This window comes from Alligator sinensis, unplaced genomic scaffold, assembly GCF_000455745.1.
Source record: "Alligator sinensis unplaced genomic scaffold, ASM45574v1 scaffold2521_1, whole genome shotgun sequence".
Classification (NCBI taxonomy): domain Eukaryota; kingdom Metazoa; phylum Chordata; order Crocodylia; family Alligatoridae; genus Alligator; species Alligator sinensis.
In genome coordinates, this window is record NW_005843721.1 from 37,967 (window position 1) to 42,307 (window position 4,341).

The following is a 4,341-nucleotide window of genomic DNA, read 5'->3' on the forward strand; positions in this document are numbered from 1 at the left end:
TCTGCTGATCTGACCTGTTGTCTCAGGAGGTCTGCTTGCCCAGAGCCCAGATCCAAAATGTCATGGAGGCTCATCTGGCCCTTTGACTACTACGCCATGCTGCTCATCCATGTGGGCACCAATGATACCGCCATGGGAGACCCAGAGCATATCAAAAGTGACTACAGGGATCTGGATGAAGGGGTCTGGGACTCAGGCTGTGTTCTCGTTGATCCCTGCAGTCAAGGGAAAGGGCCTGGGCAGGAGTAGGCACATCCTGCAGATCAACACCTGGCTGCACAGGTGGTGTTGCCAGCAGGGTTTTGGCTTCTTTGGCCACGGGATGTTCTTCCAAGAAGAAGGATTGCTGGGAAGAGATAGGATCCATCTGATAGAGAGGGAAGAGCATCTTCACAGACAGGCTTGCTAACCTAGAGAGAAGGGCTTTAAACTTGGTCTCCATCCCCTGGTGAACCTAAGTCCTAAGGCAAGTGGGGAAGTGGGAGACCTGGAGGAAGAGCAAACAGGAGGGAGCAAGAGGGGAGGTGCTCTCATACTTCCTGAGAAATCAGGGCAATCAACTTGTTACCTCAGGTGCCTGTACACAAATGCACAGAGCCTAGGAAGCAAACAGGAGGAACTGGAAATCCTCACTCAGTCATGGAGCTATGACATGATTGGAACAACAGAGACTTGGTGGGAGCTCACATGACTGGAGCACTGTCATAGATGGTACAAACTGTGCAAGAAGGACAGGCAGGGGAGAAGAGGAGGAGGAGTTGAACAGTATGTAAAAGATTGGTTTGATTTCTCAGACCCCCAGTATGAAACTGGAGAGAGACCTGTTGAGAGTCTCTGGGTTAGGGTCAGAGGGGAGAGCAACAAGGGTGATGATGTGGTGCAGGTTTGCTATAGACCATCAGACCAGGAGGAAGTGGTGGATGATGAGGCTTTCTTCAAACAGCTAGTGCAAGTTTCCCACACAGGCCCTGGTTCTCATGGGGGACTTTAATCACCCTGATGTCTGCTGGGAGGGCAATACAGAAGTATGCGGGCAATCCAGGAAGTTTTTGGAGAGTGTTGGGGACAACTTTCTGATGCAGGTGCTGGAGTGGCCAGTTAGGAGCTGTGCTCTTCTTGACCTACTGCTCACAAACAGGGAAGATTGGTGGGGGATGTAGGAGTGGATGGCAACTTGGGCAGCAGTGACCATGAGATGACTGAGTTCAGGATCCTGAGGAAAGGAAGCATGGAAAGCAGCAGAGTATGGACCCTGAACTTCAGAAAAGCAGACTTGGACTATCTCAGGTAACTCATGGGCAGGATCACTTGGGAAGCCAGACTGAGGGGGAGAGAAGTACAGGAGAGCTGGCTGTACTTTAAGAAGCCTTACTGAGAGTGCAGGAATGAACCATCCCAATGCACAGGAAGACTAGCACGTATGGCAGAAGACCAGCTTGGCTTAGCAGGGAACTGTTAAGTATACTATATCACAAAAAGAAAGCTTATAAGAAGAGGAAACTTGGACAAATAACTAGGGAAGAATATAAGAGCATTGTTCAGGCATGCAGGGATGAAGTCAGGAAGGCCAAAGCACGACTGGAGTTGTAGCTAGCAAAGAATGTGAAGGGTAACAAGAAGGGTGCACTTGATCATGTAATTGCAACTTCATAGTATCCATAGCCGACTCTTCTAACTCATTATTTTTTCACTTTCAGACAGGTCCTAATAGGTGATGATGGACAGACAAAAAAGAAAACTTGACATCCTTCCACATCTGCAGGGTCTCACAAAGGAGAATCTTAAAGAATTTAGATACCAGTTACACATGTTGGAATTTGATGACAAATCCCCAGTTCGCCGTAGTAAGCTGGACGAGGCTGGCTATATAGATGTTGCAGATCTCCTGAGAGAACACTATGGTGAGGAGAGAGCAGTGGATGCAACTATTGAAATCTTCAAAAAGATCAATCGGAGGGACTTGGCTGGGAAACTCCAGGAGGAAAAGGAGAGAGGTAAGGAGTTCAAAGCTAATGTGGCCTCTGCCTCCCATGGGGTATTTCTTGATTTAAATATCCCTGTCCACAACAGCTGTAGTAGGAGCAACAGCAAACTGGCAGCAACTAAAGAAGCCAAAACCCAGGGTGAGGCCAGAGTGATTCACTGGAAACTGCAGAAGAGGTGAGGCCTGGCCTCCTGGGCTAGGGACAGAAGTTACACATAAACTGGTTTAAGTGATCAGAAACTAGTTTAAAGCTGTAAGAGAACATAAGTTCAGTGCACATAAACCAGTTTCAAAATGGTGAAACTGGTTTAAAATAAACCTGGTTGAAAGTAGTATCAGACTTATCTGATTTGCGTCAAACCGGTTTATACAACTTCTGTTGCAGACCCCTTCCTGGTTTAAGTTAAACCAGAGTCCTCCAGCATCCCAGCCCGGGGCTGGGCTGGGCTGAGCTGAGCTGGCTCCGCCCCTCTGTTCTCTAGCCTGAGCAGGGCTGGGGCTGTGGATAGATGCATGGCCCCCTGAGCAAAGGGAACAGAGCGGTACCCACTGGACAGAAGCTCCCCCCGCTCCCCTCTGCTGCCGCCCGAAGTGGCACAGCAGTGGCAAGAGTGGGAGGGGGAGGAGTCACTGGAGGTGAGGGGAATCTGGCTTGGCCTGGCAGGGCTGTCTTTTGTTCCCCATCACGTCCAGCTGCAACTCCTGCTCCTGTCCCAACTGTGCAGCACTGCTCGGGGCGGGGGGAGCTGCCTTCAGCCCGGTGGCTTCAGCTCAGCACTCCAGCTCCCAGATGCTTTCCATGTGCTCTGACAGCAGGGGCTGGTCATCATGCAGGGTGGGCGGAGCGGCCGCTGGCCTGAAGGAAGCTCCCTCCACCCTGAGTGGTGCTGCGTGACGTGGCAGGAGCAGGAGCTGCAACTGGACGTGACAGGAGAAAAGCAGCCCTGCCAGGCCCGGCAGCTTCTGTCCCACACATAGAGCTCTGGCTGCAGCTCCCGGATGCCTTCCACCCAGACAACTTCCTCCTTCCAAGGCATCTGGATGCTGGAGCCAGAGCTCCACATGTGGGGCAAAAGCCACGAAGCTGAAACTCCCCCCCGCCCCTGCCCTCTAAGCAGCACAGTGTGGCTGCGGTAACAGCACCTGGAGGTGAGGGGGTGCAGAATAGGCCCATGGGCCCCTGGCCAGCCCGCAGCTGGTTGTGCACCTGCAGCTCTGCTGCTCAATCCAGGGGCTGTGGCAGTGGCTGCTGGGCTCAGGGCCTGTTGGTGCCTCTGAGCTGGCCTGGGAAGCCCACTCCCCATCCAGCCCCCACCTGTGCTGCCGGGCCAGGTTGTCATGCAGCTGCAGCGGGCTGGGAAAGGCCCTGCCCCATGGGCTGGCACCACGGGGCCCTTCCCGGCTGGCTGCAGCTGCATGACAGCTCTGCTGGGCTTGGGTGCCGGGAGCAATCTGGCCATGCAGCCCCTGTAGCCCCAGCCTGTGCTACCCCTCTGTCTTCAGCAGCACCTACAGGCCAACTTGGTTCAGCCCCGTGGCCCCAGCTGCAGCCCCAGCCCTGGGCAGATAGCCCAGTGATGCTGGCTGGTTCTGGGTGGCTGCACCTCTGCACAGCACTGAATTTGAAGCACTCTGTGATTTGGAGCACATCAAATGCACATCTCCTCCTGGCCTAAATAAGGGCTGGATGTTTAAAGGGCACTTTCTGCCCCTCATGTGCTGAGCACTTGTGAGAACCCTGCCTCATCTGTCTGAGCAAAGCAGCTTTCAGGGTCAGGCCCCATTATGGTAAAAAAGACAGTATTCCTGGGGCAGCCCCTGTGAGCAGAGCGTGTTGTACTCCTGTCTCCAAAGATGTTCTCTGTCTGCCTGAGCCTTGGGGGAGGTGATGTTTTCTGTTTCATTGCACTGCAGAACCCACAATGACCAACTCGTTCCACCTTCCTGTCCCGAGGGCCGCACGTTGGCTGTTCGGCAACACTGACATCTGTGTGCAATTCTTTTTGCAGCTCCAGGTCATGGGCAAAGCTGTGGAAGATCAAAAAAAGGTATACGTCACAGACCAACAAACTGGTGTCAAGCAGTTATCATTGACTGCCAAAGCTGGACTAGATCTGCCAGTTGCTTGGTTTGCTCCTGAAATAACAGAGAGCTCATGTCAGGCCATGAACGACTGATGCCTCCTGAGACTGAGGGGGCATAATTTTTGGGCAGCATCATCGGCGGTGTTGGCAACGGGGTGGTGAGCGGTGACTGCCCACAGAAGCCAGAGTTGGCATTGGCCAATCTCAGGGAGGCCACGTGCCCCACTGTACCCCCCCCCCCCCCCCCCCCCCAACACTACGGAGGGCGGGCTT

The 4,341-nt window shown here is 53.5% G+C and overlaps 1 protein-coding gene across 1 annotated transcript in view; it reads left to right on the plus strand.

Annotated features, from left to right (window-relative positions):
• The first annotated feature begins 1,866 nt into the window (after positions 1 to 1,866).
• LOC102380544 (NACHT, LRR and PYD domains-containing protein 3-like) overlaps positions 1,867 to 4,341 on the plus strand; it is a 5,961-nt gene continuing 3,486 nt past the window's right edge. The window contains exons 1-2 of the mRNA XM_025195686.1: positions 1,867 to 1,994; positions 3,994 to 4,032. The gene's annotated coding sequence lies outside the window, so the exon portion shown is untranslated. The remainder of the gene's footprint in view (positions 1,995 to 3,993; positions 4,033 to 4,341) is intronic.